Here is a 22,545-nt window from a genome sequence, read left to right as displayed (position 1 = left end):
GTTACACTCGGTCCCCTCCTCCAAATCGTTAATATAGATTGTAAAGAGTTGGGGACCCAGCACTGACCCCTGCGGAACACCACTAGTTACGGATTGCCAGTCTGAGAATGAACCATTTATCCCCACTCTCTGCCTTCTGTTAGATAGCCAATCCTCTATCCATGCCAGAATATTACCCCCAATCCCGTGATTTTTTATCTTAAGCAATAATCTTTTGTGTGGCACCTTGTCAAATGCCTTTTGGAAGTCTAAATACACTACGTCCACTGGTTCCCCTTTATCCACCCTATATGTTACTTCCTCAAAGAACTCCAGCAAATTTGTCAAACATGACTTCCCCTTCATAAAACCATGCTGACTTTGTCCTATTAAATTATGATTATCCAAATGTCCTGTTACTGTCTCCTTAATAATGGACTCCAAAATTTTACCTACCACAGATGTTAGGCTAACCGGTCTATAGTTTCCAGCCTTCTGTCTACTGCCCTTTTTAAATAAGGGTGTTACATTAGCAGTTTTCCAGTCTGCCGGGACCTTTGCTGAGTCCAGGGAGTTTTGGAAAATTATTACCAATGCATCCACAATCCCTACCGCCACTTCCCTCAAGACCCTAGGATGTAAGCCATCAGGTCCAGGTGATTTATCCGCCTTGAGTCCCATTATTTTACCGAGTACCACTTCCTTAGTGATTTTGATCGTGTTTAGCTCCTCCCCCCCTATAGCCCCCTGTTTGTCCAGTGTTGGGATATTCTTAGTGTCCTCTACTGCAAAGACTGATACAAAATATTCATTCAGTGTTTTTGCCATCTCCATATTTCCCACCATTAATTTCCCGGTCTCATCCTCTAAGGGACCAACACCCTTTTTCTTTTTATATATCTATAAAAACTCTTACTATCTGTTTTTATATTTTTTGCTAATTTACTTTCATAATCTATCTTCCCTTTCTTAATCAATATTTTTGTTATTTTTTGCTGTCTTTTAAAGTTTTCCCAATCTTCTATCCTCCCACTAGATTTGGCTACCTTATATGCCCTTGTTTTTAGTCGAATACTATCCTTAATTTCTTTACTTAGCCACAGATGGCTGTCTTTTCTTTTACACCCTTTTCTTCTCAGTGGAATATATATTTTTTTGAAGTTGTAAAATAACTCTTTAAATGTACACCACTGATCATGTATCGTCTTACCCTTTAATCTATTTTCCCAATCCACTCTACTCAATTCCGCTCTCATACCTTCATAGTCTCCTTTATTCAAGCTTAGCACGCTTGTTTGAGATCCAACCTTCTCACCCTCTAATTGAATATGGAATTCAACCATGTTATGGTCACTCGTTCCAAGGGGATCCTTTACTAGGACATTTTTAATTAATCCTGTCTCGTTACACAGGACCAGATCTAAGGTTGCTTGCCCCCTGGTCGGTTCAGTTACATACTGCTCAAGAAACCCATCCCTAATACACTCAATGAACTCATCCTCAAGGCAGCCCTGCCCAATTTGATTTGTCCAATTAATATGATAGTTAAAATCCCCCATAATTATAGATGTTCCCTTATTACAAGCCTCAACTATTTCCTGATTGATACTCCGTCCAACAGAGTTGCAACTGTTCGGAGGCCTATAGACTACGCCCACTAGTGTTTTTTTCCCCTGATTATTCCTTACCTCCACCCAAACTTTCATTATCCTGATCTTTTGACCCAATATCATTTCTCTGTATTACAGTGATTCCTTCCTTTATTAACATAGCCACCCCACCTCCCCTTCCTTCCTGCCTGTCCTTCCTGATCGTTAAATAACCTGGTATGTTTAATTCCCAGGCATTGTCACCCTGCAGCCATGTTTCTGTAATGGCCACAAGATCATACCCATATGTAGTTATTTGTACCATTAACTCGTCTATTTCGCTACGAATGCTACGTGCATTCAGATAGAGAACTTCGAAATATGTTTTGTGACACTTAGTTCCTGCTTTTGCCCTTTTTATTACTTTACCTTTTACTCCATACCTTCTGCCCCTTCCTGACACGCTCTGGTTTTTAATTTCCCCACTGCTACCTAAGTCTATGACCTTCTCTGTTGTCATTTTTATTATTTGCTCTCTAGGAACCTCCCTACCACTAGTTAGTTTAAAGCCCTCTCTACAGCCCTAGTTATATGATCCGCCAGGACTCTAGTCCCAGCACTGGCCAAGTGAAGCCCATCCCAACGGAACAGCTCCCTCCTGCCCCAGTACTGGTGCCAGTGTCCCAGGAAGCAAAACCCATTTCTCCCACACCAGTCTTTGAGCCACGCATTTAACTCTCTAATTTTATTTGTCCCAGCCAAATTCGCTCGTGGCTCAGGTAATAATCCATTATTACCCTTGAGGTTCTGTTTTTTAATTTGACCCCTAGCTGCTCATACTCCTTTAACAGAACCGGCTTCCTAGTCCTATCTACGTCATTTGTACCAACATGGACCACGACAACTGGATCCACCCCCTCCCACTGTAAGTTTCTTTCCAGCCCAGAGGAGATGTCCTTAACCCTGGCACCGGGTAGGCAACACAGCCTTCGGGACTCTCGCTCTCGGCTGCAGAGAACTCTATCTATCCCCCTAATAATACTATCCCCTACCACTACAACATTTCTATTTACTCCCCCCTCTTGAATGACCCCCCGTTCCACGGTGCTGTGGCCAGGTTGCTCATCCTCCCTGCAGTCCCTGCTCCTGTCCCCACAGGGAGTAAGAACCCCGAACCTGTTGGACAAGAGCAAGGGCTGCTGCTCCTCCAGCTCTACCTCCTGGATCCCCGTACCTGCCTCACTCGTAGTCACACCGTCCTGTCCCTGACCATGGGCTACATCTGAATTAATTAACTTCATAGGTGTGACCACCTCCTGTTACACAGAGTCCAGGTACTTCTCCCCCTCCCTGATGTGTCACAGTGTCTGAAGCTCAGACTCCAGCTCATCAACATGGAGCTGGAGTTCCTGTAGCAGCAGACACTTGTCACAGATGTAATCACCGTGAGCCTCAATGGGGTCCACCGGCTCCCACATCTCGCAACAGTAACACATCACCTGCCCCATTCTATGTAATTAATTAAATTTTTTATTGTTAGTTATGGACACCCTCTGCCCGATTTTAGATGCTAGTATCCCCTTTAATTAATTGGATTTAAATTAAATCAATCCCTCTAATTACACCAGTTAAATGGTTTACCAACAGTCACTCTGCACCAGAAAGGCCTTATTAACTACAACCCAGAGTTAAAGTTTGAAAAGAGCACCAAACACCCCACTTACCCAAACTCACACTTACCCAAACTCACAGCACTCTCTGATGACTCGCACTCAGTGCTTGCTCGCACTAGGACTGGTCTTTTTATACTGTTTGTTTGTTTACAGCCAAATGAGTCACCCCTGCTGATTGGTTAGAAAACTGGTTTCCACTGCCTGCTGTTCCAATTTACTCCTACTGCAGTGTAACCTTGTTTTACTCTTCTTAAACCAACAGAATCCCAAATATTTAACTTTCCCCTTTACTTAAACTGCTTAAGTAATCTTATCAAGAATGATTTAAAGAGAAATAACAATTAAAGAACTCTCACACTTACCCAAACTCACAGCACTCTCTGATGACTCGCATCTTAGAATAAGGGGCTGCCCTTTCAAAACTGAGATGAGGAGAAACTTCTTCACTCAGAGGGTAGTAAATCTATGGAATTTGCTACCCCAGAGAGCTGTGGAAGCTGCAACATTAAATAAATTTAAAATGGAGATAGACATTTTCCTAGCAGATAAGGGAATTAGGGGTTACGGGGAGAGGGCAGGGAAGTGGATGTGAGTCTAGATTCAGATCAGCCATGATCCTATTGAATGGCGGAGCAGGCCCGAGGGGCCGTATGGCCTACTTCTGCTCCTATTTCTTATGTTCTTATGATGGGACAGTGTAGAGGGAGCTTTACTCTGTATCTAACCTGTGCTGTACCTGCCCTGGGAGGGTTTGATGGAACAGTGTAGAGGGAGCTTTACTCTGTATCTAACCCGTGCTGTACCTGCCCTGGGGGTGTTTGATGGGACAGTGCAGAGGGAGCTTTACTCTGTATCTAACCTGTGCTGCACCTGCCCTGGGAGTGTTTGATGGGGCAGTGTAGAGGGAGCTTTACTCTGTATCTAACCCGTGCTGTACCTGCCCTGGGAGTGTTTGATGGGACAGTGTCGAGGGAGCTTTACTCTGTATCTAACCGTTACTATACCTGCCCTGGGAGTGTTTGATGGGACATTGTAGAGGGAGCTTTACTCTGTATCTATCCTGTGCTGTACCTGCCCTGGGAGTGTTTGATGGGACAGTGTAGAGGGAGCTTTACTCTGTATCTAACCGTTACTATACCTGCCCTGGGAGTGTTTGATGGGACATTGTAGAGGGAGCTTTACTCTGTATCTAACCCGTGCTGTACCTGCCCTGGGAGTGTTTAATGGGACAGTGTAGAGGGAGCTTTACTCTGAATCTAACCCGTACTGTACCTGCCCTGGGAGTGTTTGATGGGATAGTGTAGAGAGAGCTGTACTCTGTATCTAACCCGTGCTGTACCTGCCCCGGGAGTGTTTGATGAGACAGTGTAGAGGGAGCTTCACTCTGTATCTAACCCGTGCTGTACCTGCCCTGGGAGTGTTTGATGGAACAGTGTAGAGGGAGCTATACTCTGTATCTAACCCGTGCTGTACCTGCCCTGTGAGTGTTTGATGGGACAGTGTAGAGGGAGCTTTACTCTGGATCTAACCCGTGCTGTACCTGCCCTGGGAGTGTTTGATGGGACAGTGTAGAGGGAGCTTCACTCTGTATCTAACCCGTGCTGTACCTGCCCTGGGAGTGTTTGATGGAACAGTGTAGAGGGAGCTATACTCTGTATCTAACCCGTGCTGTACCTGCCCTGAGAGTGTTTGATGGAACAGTGTAGAGGGAGCTTTACTCTGTATCTAACCCGTGCTGTACCTGCCCTGGGAGTGTTTGATGGGACATTGTAGAGGGAGCTTTACTCTGTATCTATCCCGTGCTGTACCTGCCCTGGGAGTGTTTGATGGGACAGTGTAGAGGGAGCTTTACTCTGTATCTAACCCGTGCTGTACCTGCCCTGGGAGTGTTTGATGGGACAGTGTAGAGGGAGCTTCACTCTGTATCTAACCCGTGCTGTACCTGCCCTGGGAGTGTTTGATGGAACAGTGTAGAGGGAGCTATACTCTGCATCTAACCCGTGCTGTACCTGCCCTGAGAGTGTTTGATGGAACAGTGTAGAGGGAGCTTTACTCTGTATCTAACCCGTGCTGTACCTGCCCTGGGGGTGTTTGATGGGACAGTGTAGAGGGAGCTTTACTCTGTATCTAACCCCGTGCTGTACCTGCCCTGGGGGTGTTTGATGGGACAGTGTAGAGGGAGCTTTACTCTGTATCTAACCCCGTGCTGTACCTGCCCTGGGGGTGTTTGATGGGACAGTGTAGAGGGAGCTTTACTCTGTATCTAACCCCGTGCTGTACCTGCCCTGGGAGTGTTTGATGGGATAGTGTAGAGGGAGCTTTGCTCTGTATCTAAACCGTGCTGTACCTGCCCTGGGAGTGTTTGATGGGACAGTGTAGAGGGAGCTTTACTCTGTATCTAACCCGTGCTGTACCTGCCCTGGGAGTGTTTGATGGGACAGTGTAGAGGGAGCTTTACTCTGTATCTAACCCGTGCTGTACCTGCCCTGGGAGTGTTTGATGGAACAGTGTAGAGAAACATAGAAACATAGAAACATAAAAGGTAGGAGCAGGTGTAGGCCATTCGGCCCTTCGAGCCTGCTCCGCCATTTAATGAGATCATGGCTGATCATCCAAATTCAGTACCCTGTCCCTGCCTTCTCCCCATATCCCTTGATCCCTTTAGCCTCAAGAAATATATCCAATTCTTTCTTGAATATATTTAATGAACTGGCCTCCACCGCCCTGTGTGGCAGAGAATTCCACAGGTTCAGCACTCTCTGGGTGAAGAAATTCCTCCTTATTTCAGTCCTAAATGGCTTACCCCTTATCCTTAGACTATGACCCCTGGTTCTGGACTCCCCGGCCATCAGAAACATTCTTCCTGCATCAAGTCTGTCCAGGCCTGACAGAATTTTATAGGTTTCGATGAGATCCCCTCTCAATCTTCTAAACTCCAGCGAGTACAAGCCCAATCGACACAATCTCTCCTCATACGTCATTCCTGCCATCCCAGGTATCAGCCTGGTGAATCTTCGCTGCACTCCCTCCACGGCAAGAACGTCCTTCCTCAGGTAAGGTGACCAAAACTGTACACAATACTCAAGGTGTGGTCTCACCAAGGCCCTGTACAACTGTAGCAAGACATCCTTGTTCCTGTATTCGAACCCTCTTGCTACGAAGGCCAACATACCATTTGCCTTCTTAACCGCCTGCTGCACCTGCATGCTTACCTTCAGCGACTGGTGCACAATAACACCCAGGTCTCTTTGCACTTCCCCTTCTCCCAATCTATTGCCATTCAAATAATAATCTTTGCTTTACTCTGTGTCTAACCCGTGCTGTACCTGCCCTGGGAGTGTTTGATGGGACAGTTTAGAGGGAGCTTTACTCCGTGTCTAACGTGTGCTGTACCTGCCCTGGGAGTGTTTGATGGGACAGTGTAGAGGGAGCTTTACTCCGTGTCTAACATGTGCTGTACCTGCCCAGGGAGTGATTGATGGGACAGTGTAGAGGTAGCTTTACTCTTTATCTAACCCGTGCTGTACCTGCCCTGGGAGAGTTTGATGGGACAGTGTAGAGGGAGCTTTACTCTGTATCTAACCCGTGCTGTACCTGCCCTGGGAATGTTTCATGGGACAGTGTAGAGGGAGCTTTACTCTGTATCTAACCCGTGCTGTACCTGCCCTGGGAGTGTTTGATGGGATAGTGTAGAGTGAGCTTTACTCTGTATCTAACCCGTGCTGTACCTGCCCTGGGAGTGTTTGATGGGACAGTGTAGAGGGAGCTTTACTCTGTATCTAACCCGTGCTGTACCTGCCCTGGGAGTGTTTGATGGGACAGTGTAGAGGATGCTTTACTCTGTATCTAACCCGTGCTGTACCTGCCCTGGGATTGTTTGATGGGACAGTGTAGAGGGAGCTTTACTCTGTATCTAACCCGTGCTGTACCTGCCCTGGGAGTGTTTGACGGGACAGTGTAGTGGGAGCTTTACTCTGTATCTAACCCGTGCTGTACCTGCCCTGGGAGTGTTTGATGGGAAAGTGCAGAGGGAGAATTACTCTGTATCTAACCCATGCTGTACCTGCCCTGGGAGTGTTTGATGGGACAGTGTACAGGAAGCTTAACTCTGTATCTAACCCGTGCTGTACCTGCCCTCACGAGCAAATTTGGCTAGGGTAAATAAAATCAGATCGTAAAATGCGTGGCTCAAAGACTGGTGTGGGAGAAATGGGTTTTGCTTCTTGGGACACCGGCACCAGTACTGGGACAGGAGAGAGCGGTTCCGTTGGGACGGACTTCACTTGGCCAGTGCTGGGACTAGAATCCTGGCGAATCGAATAACTAGTGGTGTAGAGAGGGCTTTAAACTAATTAGTGGGGGGAGGTTTCAAGAGAGCGAAAAATAAAAATGTCAGCGGAGAAGGCAACAGAGCAAGGTAGCAGTGGGGGAATTAAAAACCAGAGCGTGTCAGGAAGGGACAGAATATATAAAGATAAAGGTAAAGTAGTAAAGGGGGTAAAAGCAGGAATAAATTGTCGCAAAACATATTTTAAAGTTCTTTATCTGAATGCACGCAGCATTCGTAACAAAATAGACGAGTTGACGGTACAAATAACTACACATGGGTATGATCTGGTGGCCATTACGGAGACATGGCTGCAGGGTGACTATGACTGGGAACTAAACATCCAGGGGTATTTGACTATGAGAAAGGACAGACAGGAAGGAAAAGGAGGTGGGGTCGCTGTGTTAATAAAGGATGGAATCACTGCAATAGTGAGAAATGATATTCAGTCAAAGGATCAGGATAGTGAAATGGTTTGGGTGGAAATAAGGAATAATAAGGGGGAAAAGTCACTCGTGGGCGTAGTCTATAGGCCTCCTAACAGTTGCAACTCTATTGGTCAGAGTATAAATCAGGAAATAGTTGGGGCTTGTAAGAAGGGAACAGCTGTAATCATGGGAGATTTTAACTTTCATATTGACTAGATAAATCAAATTGGGCAGGGCAGCCTTGAGGAAGAGTTCATAGAGTGTATTAGGGACGGGTTCCTTGAGCAGTATGTTACTGAACCAACCAGGGGGCAGGCAATCTTAGATCTGGTCCTGTGTAATGAGACACGATTAATAAAAAATGTCCTAGTAAAGGATCCCCTTGGAATCAGTGACCATAACATGGTTGAATTCCAAATTCAGTTGGAGGGTGAGAGAGTTGGATCTCAAACCAGCGTACTAAGCTTAAATAAAGCAGACTATGAAGGTATGAGAGCAGAGTTGACTAAAGTGGACTGGGAAAATAGATTAAGGTGTAAGACGGTACATGAGCAGTGGTGTACATTCAAGGAGATATTTCACAACTTTCAAGAAAAATATATTCCACTGAGGAAAAAGGGGATTAAAAGAAGACAGCCATCCGTGGCTAAGTAAAGCAATAAAGGATAGTATTCGACTGAAAACAAGGGCATATAAAGTAGCCAAATCTAGTGGGAGGATAGAAGATTGGGAAGCATTTAAAAGCCAGCAAAGTATAACTAAAAGATTAATTAAGAAAGGGAAGATAGATTATGAAAGTAAACTAACAAAAAATATAAAAACAGATAGCAAGAGTTTCCACAGTTATATAAAAAGAAAAAGGGTGGCTAAAGTGAATGTCGGTCCCTTAGAGGATGAGACCGGGAAATTAGTAGTGGGGAACATGGAGATGGCAAAACGCTGAACAAATATTTTGTATCAGTCTTTACAGTAGAGGACACTAAAAATATCCCAACACTGGACAAACAGGGGGCTATAGTGGGGGAGGAGTTAAACACGATTAAAATCACTAAGGAGATGGTACTCGGTAAGATAATGGGACTTAAGGCGGATAAATCCCCTGGACCTGATGGCTTATATCCCAGGGTCTTGAGAGAGGTAGCGGTGGGGATTGCAGATGCATTGGTGGTAATTTTCCAAAACTCCCTGGATTCAGGCAAGGTCCCAGCAGATTGGAAAACTGCTAATGTAACGCCCTTATTTCAAAAGGGAGGTAGACAAAAGGCTGGAAACTATAGACCAGTTAGCCTAACATCTGTGGTTGGTAAAATGTTGGAGTCCATTATTAAGGAAGCAGTAACAGGACATTTGGATAAGCATAATTTAATCTGACAGAGTCAGCATGGTTTTATAAAGGGGAAGTCATGTTTGACGAATTTGCTCGAATTCTTTGAGGATGTAACAAACAGGGTGGATAAAGGGGAACCAGTGGATGTGGTGTATTTGGACTTCCAAAAGTCATTTGACAAGGTGCCACACAAAAGATTACTGCACAAGATAAAAAATCACAGGATTGGGGGTAATATACTGGCATGGGTGGAAGATTGGCTATCTAACAAAAAACAGAGTTGGGATAAATGGTTCATTCTCGGGTTGGCAATCAGTAACTAGTGCTGTTCCGCAGGGGTCTGTGCTGGGACCCCAACTCTTTACAATCTATATTAACGATTTGGAGGAAGGGACCGAGTGCAACATATCCAAGTTTGCCGATGATACAAAGATGGGAGGGAAAGCAGTGAGTGAGGAGGACATAAAAAACCTGCAAAAGGACATAGACAGGCTAAGTGAGTGGGCAGAAATTTGGCAGATGGAATATAATGTTGGAAAGTGTGAGGTTATGCACTTTGGCAGAAAAAATCAAAGAGCAAGTTATTATCTAAATGGAGAGAAACTGCAAAGTGCTACAGTGCAAAGGGATCTGGGGGTCCTGGTGCATGAAACACAGAAGGTTAGTATGCAGGTACAGCAGGTGATCAGGAAGGCCAATGGAATCTTGGCTTTTATTGCAAGGGGGATGGAGTATGAAAGCTGGGAAGTCTTGCTTCAGTTTCCATATTTAAGAAGATATACTTGCTCTCGAGGCAGTTCAGAGAAGGTTCACTCGGTTGATTCTGGAGATGAGGGGGTTGACTTATGAGGAAAGGTTGAGTAGGTTGGGCCTCTACTCATTGGAATTCAGAAGAATGAGAGGCGATCTTATCGAACCATAGAAGATTGTGAGGGGGCTTGATCGGGTGGATGCGGGCCGGATGTTTCCACTGATGGGTGAGACTAGAATTAGGGGGCATAATCTTAGAATAAGGGGCTGCCCTTTCAAAACTGAGATGAGGAGAAACTTCTTCACTCAGAGTGTGGTAAATCTATGGAATTTGCTACCTCAGATAGCTGTGGAAGCTGCGACATTAAATAAATTTAAAACGGAGATAGACAGTTTCCTAACTGATAAGGGAATTAGGGGTTACGGGGAGCGGGCAGGGAAGTGGACGTGAGTCTAGGTTCGGATCAGCCATGATCCTATTGAATGGCGGAGCAGGCCCGAGGGGCTGTATGGCCTACTCCTGCTCCTACTTCTTATGTTCTTTTTCTCTTCACATATCTATAAAAGCTTTTACAGTCAGTTTTTATGTTCCCTGAAAGCTTACTCTCATATTCTATTTTCCCCTTCTTAATTAATCCCTTTGTCCTCCTTTGTTGAATCCTAAACTGCTCCCAATCCTCAGGTTTACTGCTTTTTCTGGCCAATTTATATGTCCTCTCCTTGGATCTTATGCTATCCCTAATTTCCCTTGTTAGCCACGGTTGAGTCACCTTTTTTGTTTTATTTTTATGCCAAACTGGGATGAACAAATTCTGTAGTTCATCCATGCGGTCTTTGAATGTTTGCCATTGCCTATCCACCGTCAACCCTTTGAGTGACATTCCCCAATCAATCCTACCCAACTCGCTCCTCAGACCATCGTAGTTTCCTTTATTTAAATTTAGGACCCTAGTCTCTGAGTCAACCTGTATCTGCAGGTTGCATCCTGCAACCCCAGCATCTGCAATATTTGGCCCCTTGTGACCCCACCTCATTGTTCTTTGATGTAATGTTTCCCTGACTGACCTGTTTGGACACCATTCACACCTTTGACTGCTGTGATTATCTCTCTGCCGAGGTGTGACAAATGGCAGTTGGAAAGGTTACCTGTAAACATCTGACATGATTCTCTGACTATATAAGCTGTGTCTTTGTGCATTTCTCTACTTCACCTGAAGAAGGAGCAGCGCTCCGAAAGCTTGTGATTTCAAATAAAGCTGTTGGACTATAACCTGGTGTTGTGTGACTTCTTACATCTGAGTCAACAACTTCATTCTCCATCTTAATGAAGAATTCGATCATATTATGATCACTCCGACCCAAGGGGCCTCGTAGAACAAGATTGCTAATTAATCCTTTCTCGTTACATAATACCCGTCTAAGATGGCCTGATCTCTGGTTGGTTCCTCGACATATTGGTCCAGGAATCCATCCCGTAAACACTCCAGGAATTCCTCCGCCACAGTAGAGAACATGAGAGGGGGGGAGGGTGTCCCTTTAAATGTGGAGGAGTTGGGTGTCCCTTTAAATGTGGAGGGGGTGGATGTCCCTTTAAATGTGCAGGGGCTGGGTGTCCCTTTAAATGTGGAGGGGGTGGGTGTGCCTTTAAATGTGCAGGGGGTGGTTGTCCCTTTAAATGTGCAGGGGGTGGGTGTCCCTTTAAATGTGGAGGGAGTGGGTGTCCCCTTAAATGTGGAGGGGACGGGTGTCCCTTTAAATGTGGAGGGGGTGGGCGTCCCTTTAAATGTGGAGAGGCAGGGCCGCGCATGCTCATTCGGTCCACCACAAAACGAGGCTACCAGTGCGCCTGTGTGGGGCCACCGGGGAGAAGACGGAAGGCCGGGCCCGGGAAGAGGCAGATTCAGCGGCCGGGGTAAAGTGTTGGGGAATCGATTTAAATCGAGGTTGGGGGGGGGGGAAGCGGAGAGCGAAATTATAAAGTAAAATACGAGAAAAACCAAACCTGAGAGTCGGGCGGGACCTCCGCGGACGCCGAACGGAGTGGATTGAGCCGCGTGGGGTGGCGGAGTGAGACGGAGGAATGTGATTCTGACTGACGGGAGCGCTGACCAATAGGAAGAGGGCTGAGCTGGGAGGACTGAACTGGGCGGCCTGCTCCTCCAACCAATGGCGGCGCGGCAAGGGGGCGGGACCTTTCACCCCGGCGCTGGTGGGTTGGGACCCGTTTGTGACGTCATCAGAGGAAGAGGCCATTCAGGTGGATGGAGGCCGGCCCGGCCTGTGACTGGCTGGAGCTCTGACCAATAGGGCGAGGGCTGAGGTGGGAGGACTGAACTGGGCGGTCTGGTCCTCCAACCAATGGCGGCGCGGCAAGGGGGCGGGGCCTCCTCTCCAGCTCAGGTGCGCTGGGGCCGATTGTGACGCGCTGTCCCCAGGTGAGAGCAGCTCAGTCAGCACAGAGCTGGGGCTGGAATCTGGGAGAGGGGCCGCAGGCAGCGGGCCTGGCAAAGGGGCACAAGCTTCACAATACAAGCTGCTTTCAAATGCACAATTGTTTCCTACACACAGCCTTGGTCACTGCAAAAAAAACTGTTTAACAATTCATCATAACTCCCCTGCTTTAGGAGAGGGGTAGAGTGCAAAAGCAAGGAAGTTATGATGAAACTGTGTAAAAGACTGGAGTCAGCTGTGGCTCAGTGGATAGCAGAGTCAGAAGGTTGTGGGTTCAAATCCCGCTCCAGGGACTTGAGCATATAAAGCGAGGCTGACACACCAGTGCGGTGCTGAGGGAGTGCTGCACTGTCGGAGGGGCAGTACTGAGGGAGCGTCGCACTGTCGGAGGGGCAGTCCTGATGGAGCGCTGCACTGTTGGAGGGGCTGTACTGAGGGAGCGCTGCACTGTCGGAGGGGCAGTACTGAGGGAGCGCCGCACTGTCGGGGGAAGCAATGCTGTGGGAGTGCCGCATTGTCGGAGGGGCAGTACTGAGGGAGCGCCGCACTGTCGGAGGGGCAGTACTGAGGGAGCACTGCACTGCAGGCGGGGCAGTACTGAGGGAGTGCCACACTGTTGGAGGGGTGGTACTGAGGGAGCGCTGCACAGTCGGAGGGGCAGTACTGAGGGAGCGCTGCACTGTCGCAGGGGCAGTACTGAGGGAGCACTGCACTGTCCGATACTCAGTACTACATAGAAACATAGAAGATAGGAGCAGGATTAGGCCATTCGGCCCTTCGAGACTGCTCTGCCATTCAATGAGATCATGGCTGATCATCCAAATTCAGTACCCTGTCCCTGCCTTCTCCCCATATCCCTTGATCCCTTTAGCCTTAAGAAATATATCCAACTCTTTTTTGAATATATTTAATGAACTGGCCTCCACCGCCCTCTGTGGCAGAGAATTCCACAGGTTCACCACTCTCTGGGTGAAGAAATTCCTCCTCATTTCAGTCCTAAATAGCTTACCCCTTATCCTTAGACTATGACCCCTGGTCCTGGACTCCCCGGCCATCATAAACATCCTTCCTGCATCAATCTGTCCAGGCCTGGCAGAATTTTATTGACAAGGTATTGACTTGGATAGAGAACTGGTTGGCAGACAGAATGCAAAGAGTTGGAATAAATGGGTTGTTTTCCGAGTGGCAGGCAGTGACTAGTGGGGTACCACAAAGATCGGTCCTAGGACCCCAGCTGTTCACAATATATATTAATGATCTGGACGAGGAAATTGGATGTAGTATCTCCAAATTTGCAGACGACACAAAGCTGGGTGGGAGGGTATGCTGTGAGGAGGATGTCGTGAAACTCCAGTACGATTTGGACAGGTTGGGTGATTGGGCAGAAACATGGCAAATGCTCTATAATGTGGATAAATGTGAGGTTATCGACTTTGGTGGCAAAAACAGGAAGGCAGATTATTATTTGAATGGCAATAGATTGGGAGAAGGGGAGGTGCAAAGAGACCTGGGTGTTCTTGTGCACCAGTTGCTGAAGGTAAGCATGCAGGTGCAGCAGGCGGTTAAGAAGGCAAAATGGTATGTTGGCCTTCGTAGCAAGAGGGTTCGAGTACAGGAACAAGGATGTCTTGCTGCAGTTGTACAGGGCCTTGGTGAGACCGCACCTTGAGTATTGTGTGCAGTTTTGTTCGCCTTATCTGAGGAAGGATGTTCTTGCCATGGAGGGAGTGCAGCGAAGATTCACCAGGCTGATACCTGAGATGGCAGGAATGACGTATGAGGAGAGATTGGGTCGATTGGGCTTGTACTCACTGGAGTTTAGAAGATTGAGAGGGGATCTCATCAAAACCTATAAAATTCTGTCAGGCCTGGACAGACTAGATGCAGGAAGGATGTTCCCGATGGCCGGGGAGTCCAGAACCAGGGGTCACAGTCTAAGGATAAGGGGTAAGCCATTTAGGACTGAGATGAGGAGGAATTTCTTCACCCAGAGAGTGGTGAACCTGTGGAATTCTCTACCACAGAGGGCGGTGGAGGCCAGTTCATTAAATATATTCAAGAAGGAGTTGGATATATTTCTTAAGGCTAAAGGATCAAGGGATATGGGGAGCAGGCAGGGACAGGGTACTGAATTTGGATGATCAGCCATGATCTCATTGAATTGCAGAGCAGGCTCGAGGGGCCGAATGGCCTACTCCTGCTCCTATCTTCAATGTTTCTGTGTTTGCTCCTCCAACGTGAGCGCTCCACCAATGAGCGAGGGGAGGCGGAGCCTGAAGGACCGACCGAGGGGCTTTGGTCCTCCAACCAATCGCGGCGAAGGAGGAGGCGGGACCTAGAACCGGCTCATTGGACGGATCGGCCCGCCGCCTTTTTGTAAATGGGCCTGCTCAGAATCTGTGAGCCTGGAAAAGTTTAATTTTAATGTTCCTTTCACATTTTGCAGCTCAAACTAATCTTGTTTTGCAGAAGATACATTTAAAAAACAGTATGTTTTCAAATTGATATAGCAGAAACAAAAACCCTCTGGAGCAAATATTTGTGAGTAAAAATACTTTTTCTCCCTGAATTAATTTTTAAAATATAAATTTCCAGCATTTTTAATTATTAATTTTAAGCACTTTGAGAAATATGGGAGTGGTGGGGGTTCTCTTAAAGGGACAGGCACACTGTGATTTTCATTAAAGGGACTGCGTCTCCCTTTTTATAATGTATATGTAAGAGACTGACATTTAAAGTGGGGCTAATCCCCTGCTCCCCTGAGTGTTTAGTGAGAAATCAGGTGCTGTTTGCTCTCGCCCCCTCCCAATTTTCTGCCAAGGGACAGAAAGCAGAGAGTAGTGGTGAACGGTTTCTTTTCAGACTGGAGGGAGGTAAACAGTGATGTTCCCCAGGGGTCGGTATTAGGACCAATGTTCCCTCTTTTTTAGATGCGTGGCCCCTTTAACGGGCTGCACGGCCCATTCAAATTTCCACGCATGCGCGTTTATTCCATTTATACGGCGGTGAGCCGGCTGCGCGGGACCTCCAGACCGCTGCGTGGCCGCGCAACTTAACGTGAACATTGATTCGGACCACTGCTTTTTTTGATATATATCAATGACCTGGACTTGGGGATCCAGGGCAAAATTTCAAAGTTTACAGATGACACGAAACTCGGAAATGTAGCAAACAATGAGGATAGTAACAGACTTCAGGAGGATGTAGCCAGACTGGTGAAATGGGCAGAAACGTGGCAGATTAAATTTAATGTAGAGAAGTGTGAAGTGATTCATTTTGGTAGGAAGAATGAGGAGAGGCAATATAAACTAAATGGTCCAGTTTTAAACAGGGTGCAGGAACAGAGAGGCCTCGGGGTGTATGGACACAAATCTTAGAAGGTGGCAGGACAAGTTGAGAAGGCTGTTAAAAAAGCATACAGGATCCTTGACTTTATTAATAGAGGAATAGAGTACAAAAGCAAGCATGTTATGCTAAGCCTTTATAAAACACTGGCTAGGCTTCCGCTGGGCACCACACTTTAGGAAGGATGTCAAGGCCTAAGAGAGGGTGCAGAAGAAATTTACGAGAATGGGACCAGGGATGAGGGACTTGAGTTACGTGGAGAGACGGGAGAAGCTGGGGTTGTTCTCCTTAAGCAAAGAAGATTAAGAGGAGATTTGATAGAGTTGTTCAAAATCAGGATGGATTTTGAGAGAGTAAATAAGGAGAAACCGTTTCCAATGGCTGAAGGGACAGAAACCAGATTTAAGGCGATTGGCAAAAGAACCAGAGGTGACATGAGGAAACAGATTTTTACACCAAGTTGTTGTGATCTGGAACGCGCTGCCTGAAAGGGCGGTGGAAGCAGATTCGATATTATAATTCAAAAGAGATTGAGGTAAATACTTGAAGGGAAAACATTTACAGGGCTATGGGGAAAGAGCAGGGGGAGTGGGATTAATTGGATCGCTCTTTCAAAGAGCCGGCACAGGCACGATGGGCCGAATGGCCTCCTTCTGTGCTGTATCATTCTATGATGCTATTCTACACAGACACACACACATACAGTCAGACAGACACAGATACTCACTAAAATACAGTCAGACACACACTCACATTTTTTCTGCATGAACTTTTATTATTAATTTCAAAGACTTTACGAAAAAGGCGGGAGTGGTGGGCGGAGGGCTCTTAAAGGGACAGGGACACTTCTTTCCAGTGTGATTTTCATTAAAGGGACCGAGTCCCTCCTTGCCTGTGGAGGACCAATTTTAAAAGGACAGCGTCTCGAAATCAGGTGCTGTCTGCGTGTGAACCACCTCCTCCCAATTTCCTGCCAAGCGATCCCTGCGGGCACCACTCCACTCTAGGAGTGGCTCCTAGAATCATACAGCACAGAAGGAGGCCATTCAGCCCATCGTGCCTGTGCCGGCTCTTTGAACGAGCTCTCCATTTAGTCCCACTCCCCTGCTCTGTCCCCATAGCCCTGAAAATGTTTCCCCTTCAAGTATTTATCCAATTCCCCAGTGAACGTTATTATTGACTCTGCTTCCACCGCCCTTTCAGGCAGCGCATTCCAGATCACAACAACTCGCTGCGTCAATAAAATTCTCCTCACCTCGCCTCTGGTTCTTTTGTCAATGACCTTATATCTGTGTCCTCTGGTTACCGACCCTCCTGCCACTGGAAACAGTTTCTCCTTATAAGCTACAGCTATACAAAGCCCTGGTTAGACCCCAGAGAGTCATAACGGCACAGAAGGAGGCCATTCGGCCCATCCAGTCCGTGCCGGCTCTCTGTATACAATCCAGTCAGTCCCACTCCCCCGCTCTATCCCCGTAGCCCTGCAAGTTTATTTCCCTCAGCTGCCTATCCAGTCTCCCCTTGAAAACATTGAGTGTCTCCGCTTCCACCACTTCCGTCGGCAGTGAGTTCCAGGTCATCACCACTCGCTGCGTAAAAAGTTTTTCCTCACACCCCCCCGTATCTCTTGCCCAAAACCTTAAATCTGTGTCCCCTAGTCCTTGTACCATCAACTAATGGGCACAGCCTTTCTCCGTCTAGCCTATCCAAACCCGACATAATCTTGTCAAATCACCCCTAAACTTCCTTTGCTCTAATGAAAACAAATCCAGCTTCTCCAACCTGTCCTTGTAGCTAAGATCCCCCATCCCCAGAACCATTCTGGTAAATCTCCTCTGCACCCTCTCAAGGGCCTTCACATCCTTCCTAAAGTGTGGTGACCAGAACTGGACGCAATACTCCAGTTGTGGCCTAACCAGCGCTTTATAAAGGTTCAGCATAACTTCTCTACTTTTGTACTCAATACCTCTATTTATGAAGCCCAAGATCCCATATGCTTTGTTAACCACTCTCTCAATATGTCCCGCCACCTTCAGGGACCTACGCACAGGAACTCCCTGGAGCACTGTGTACAGTTCTGGGCACCGCACCTCAGAAAGGATATATTGGCCTTGGAAGGAGTGCAGCACAGACTGACCAGAATGTTACCCGGGCCCCAAGGGTTAGATTATGAGGAGAGATTACATAAACTAGGCTTGTGTTCCCTGGAATCTAGAAGGTTAAGGAGTGATTGAGGATTTTAGGATTTTGAAAGGAATTGGTAGAGTAGATAGAGAGAAACTTTTTCCGCCGTTGGGGCAGTCGAGGACAAGGGGACATCACCTTAAAATCAGAGCCAGGCCATTCAGGAGAGAAGTTGGGAAACACTTCTTCACACAAAGGGTGGTAGAAGTGTGGAACCCTCTCCCACAGAAAGCAGTCGATGCCAGCTCAATTAATCATTTTAAATCCGAGAGCGATAGATTTTTGCTCGACAAGGGAGCAAAGGGATATGGAGCCAAGGCAGGTGGGTGGAGTTAAGACACAGATCGGCCATGATCTCATTGAGTGGCGGAACAGGCTGGAGGGGCTGAATGGCCTCCTCCTGTTCCCATGCTCCTATTTACTCTATCAAAACCCTTCATGTTTTGAACACCTCTATTAAATCTCCGCTGCACCTTCTCTGCTTCAAGGAGAACAATCCCAGCTTCTCCAGTCTCTCCATGTGACTGAAATCCTCTGTGTATTTGTCGTGGGGCAGCAGGCTATAGCAAACGGCTTTCTTAAGAACATAAGAAATAGGAGCAGGAGCAGGCCATTCGGCCCTTCGAGCCTGCTCCGCCATTCAATAAGATCATGACTGATCTTCTACCTCATCTCCACCTTCCCGCCCGATCCCCATATCCCTTGATTCCCCATGAGTCCAAAAATCTATTGATCTCAGCCTTGATTATACTCAATGACTGAGCCTCCACAGCCCTCTGGGGCAGAGAATTCCAAAGATTCACCACCCTCTGAGTGAAGACATTTCTCCTCATCTCAGTCCTAAATGGCCGACCCCTTATTCTGAGACTGTGACCCCTGGTTCTAGACTCCCCAGCCAGGGGAAACAGTCTCCCAGCATCTACCCTGTCAAGCCCTGTAAGAATTGTAGATGTTTTAATGAGATCACCTCTCATTCTTCAAACTTGTAGGGAATATAGGCCCAGTCTCCTCAATCTCTCCTCATAGGACAATCCCCCCATCCCAGGAATCAGTCTGGTGAACCTTTGTTGCACTCCCTCTAAGGCAAGTATATCCTTCCTTAGGTAAGGAGACCAAAACTGTACACAATACTCCAGGTGTGGTCTCACCAAGGCCCTATATAATTGCGGTAAGACTTTACTCTTATACTCCAATCCTTTTGTAATAAAGACTAACATACCATTTGCTTTCCTAATTGCTTGCTGCACCTGCGTGTTAAGATGAGGAATGATAAAGGCAAGAAGTCACTTGTGGGAGTGGTGTACAGGCCCCCTGACAGTAACCACACGGTAGGATGGAGTATAAAGGAAGAAATAATGGGAGCTTGTCAGAAAGGTATGGCAATAATCATGGGGGATTTTAATCTACATATAGACTGGAAAAATCAGATGGGCAAAGGTAGCCTAGATGAGGAGTTCATAGAATCTTTTTGGGATAGTTTCTTAGAACAGCACGTTCTGGAGCCAACCAGAGAGCAGGCTCTACTAGACCTGGTATTGTGCAATGAGATGGGATTAATTAATGACTTCATAGTGAAGGCGCCCCTAGGTAGCAGCGATCATAATATGATTGAATTTTACATTCAGTTTGAGGGAGAGACGAGTGGGTCCAAGACTAGTATTTTAAACTTAAATAAGGGCAATTATGAGGGCATGAAAGCAGAGCTAGCTAAAGTGAACAGGCAAATTAGGTTAAGGGATAGGTCAATAGAGTCGCAGTGGCAGACATTTAAGGGGATATTTCAGAATACACAGAATAGATACATTCCAACGAGAAAGAAAAATTCCAAGGGGAGGACCCACCATCCGTGGTTAACTAAAAAATTTAAAGATAGTATCAGACTTAAAGAAAAAGCATATAATTGTGCAAAGATGGCTGGCAGGTCAGAAGATTGGACAGAATATAAAAACCAGCAAAGAATGACTAAAAGATTAATGAGAGAAAAATGAGAGTGCCAGAGAAAGCTAGCTAGAAATATAAACACAGATAGTAAGAGTTTCTATAGATATTTTAAAAAGAAAAGAGTTAACAAAGTGAGCATTGGTCCTATAGAAAGTGAGTCTGGGGAATTAATAATGGAAAATAAGGAGATGGCAGTTGAATTGAACAGGTATTTTGCATCGGTCTTCACTATAGAGGATTCAAGTAACATCCCAGAAATAGCTGTAAATCAGGAAATGGAAGGGAGGGAGGAACTCCAGAAAATTACAATCACCAGGGAAGTGGTACTGAGCAAATTGTTGGAGCTGTGGGCTGACAAGTCCCCGGGTCCTGATGGACTTCATCCTAGGGTCTTAAAAGAAGTGGCTAGTGAGATAGTTGATGCGTTGGTTTTAATTTTCCAAAATTCCCGAGATTTGGGGAAGGTTCCATTAGATTGGAAAATAGTGAATGTAACTCCTTTATTCAAAAAGGGAGGGAGACAGAAAGCAGGAAACTACAGGCCAGTTAGATTAACATCTGTCATCGGGAAGATGTTAGAAGCTATTATTAAAGACGTTATAGCAGGGCACTTGGAAAAGTTCAAGGTAATCAGGCAGAGTCAACATGGTTTTGTGAAAGGGAAATCATGTTTAACCAATTTATTGGCGTTCTTTGAGGAAGTAACATGTGCTGTGGATAAAGGGGAACTGGTGGATGTACTGTACTTAGATTTCCAGAAGGCATTTGATAAGGTGCCACATCAAAGGTTATTGCGGAAAATAAAAGCTCATGGTGTAGGGAGTAACATGTTGGCATGGATAGAAGATTGGCTAGCTAATAGGAAACAGAGAGTAGGCATAAATGGGTCATTTTCTGGTTGGCAAGATGTAACGAGTGGTGTGCCACAGGGATCAGTGCTGGGACCTCAACTTTTTACAATTTATATAAATGACTTGGATGAAGGGACCGAAGGCATGGTTGCTAAATTAGCTGATGACACAAAGATAGGTAGGAAAGTAAATTGTGAAGAAGACATAATGAGGCTACAAAGGGATATAGATAAGTTAAGTGAGTGGGCAAAGATCTGGCAAATGGAGTATAATGTGGGAAAATGTGAAGTTGTCCATTTTGGCAGGAAGAATAAAAAAGAAGCATATTATCTAAATGGTGAGAGATTGCAGAGCTCTGAGATGCAGAGGGATCTGGGTGTCCTAATGCATGAATCGCAAAAGGTTAGTATTCAGGTACAACAAGTAATCAGGAAAGCTAATAAAATGTTATTGTTTATTGCGAGGGAAACTGAATACAAAAGTAGGGAGGTTATGCTTCAGTTATACAGGGCATTGGTGAGACCACATCTGGAGCACTGTGTACAGTATTGGTCTCCTTATTTAAGGAAGGATGTAAATGCATTGGAAGCAGTTCAGAGAAGGTTTACTAGACTAATACCTGGAATGGGTGGGTTGTCTTATGAGGAAAGGTTGGACAGGCTAGGCTTGTATCCGCTGGAGTTTAGAAGAGTAAGAGGTGACTTGATTGAAACATATAAGATCCTGAGGGGTCTGGACAGGGTGGATGTGGAGAGGATGTTTCCTCTTGTGGGAGAATCTAGAACTAGGGGTCACTGTTTAAAAATAAGGGGTCGCCCATTTAAGACCGAGATGAGGAGAAATTTTTTCTCAGAGGGTCGTGAGTCTTTGGAACTCTCTTCCTCAGAGGGCGGTGGAAGCAGAGTCTTTGAATATTTTTAAGGCAGAGGTAGATAGATTCTTGATAAGCAAGGGGGTGAAAGGTTATCGGGGGTAGGTGGGAATGTGGAGTAATCAGATCAGCCATGATCTTATTGAATGGCGGAGCGGGGCCGAGTGGCCGACTCCTGCTCCTAATTTGTATGTTCGTATGTAACCTGTGCAGCAGCTGGGGCCTGAAAATCAGCTTCACTGCCCCTGGGCTGGGAAAGGGGGACATGAGGCAACATTCTCCCTCTTACCCCTTTCTACACTCCTTTTACAGGGTTTTAGAAGTGGAGCATTTACAGACAGGAAGCTCAGACCGAACATCACGTCAAGAACAGACAGAGTCGCTCGATTCATCAGGACCTGATTCAGTCGCTCCTCCAATCTGCTGGCACACCAGCGAGTTCACCCTGATGAGAGACCTTTTAAATGTTCTGAGTGTGGGAAGAGCTTCAAAATATACAAGTACCTGAAGCAACAGCAGTGGCTACACACTGGGGAGAGCCCGTTCTCCGGCCCCGTGTTCCAGAAGAGATTCACTCAGTCATCCGCTCCGCTGATACACCAGCAAGATCACACTAGGGAGAGACCTTTAACCCACTCCGTGTGGGGGAAGGGATTAATTGCACCCTCCGTGCTGCTGAGACACCAGCTTGTCCACACCAATGAGAGACCGTTGACCTGCTCTGTGTTTTTGAAGCGATTCTCTCATTCTGCCACCCTCCTGAAACACCAGCTTGTTCACATTAAATGTTCTGACTGTGGGAAGAGCTTTAAAACCTCTGGGGATCTGA

At 46.4% G+C, this 22,545-nt stretch overlaps 1 long non-coding RNA gene across 1 annotated transcript; it reads left to right on the top strand.

Moving 5' to 3' along the window:
- Positions 1 to 11,895: 11,895 nt before the first annotated feature.
- On the top strand, positions 11,896 to 22,154 carry LOC147083650 (uncharacterized). Its single transcript, XR_015075964.1, has 3 exons — positions 11,896 to 11,985; positions 14,994 to 15,065; positions 22,029 to 22,154. It is a non-coding gene; the product is annotated as an uncharacterized LOC147083650 (long non-coding RNA).
- Positions 22,155 to 22,545: the final 391 nt, after the last annotated feature.

Source organism: Somniosus microcephalus, unplaced genomic scaffold (genome assembly GCF_052327205.1).
Source record: "Somniosus microcephalus isolate GS21.2 unplaced genomic scaffold, FLI_Smic_1.0 scaffold48, whole genome shotgun sequence".
Lineage (NCBI taxonomy): Eukaryota > Metazoa > Chordata > Chondrichthyes > Squaliformes > Somniosidae > Somniosus > Somniosus microcephalus.
The sequence above is the reverse complement of the archived record's forward strand: the minus strand, read 5'-3'. Positions and strand labels throughout refer to the sequence as shown.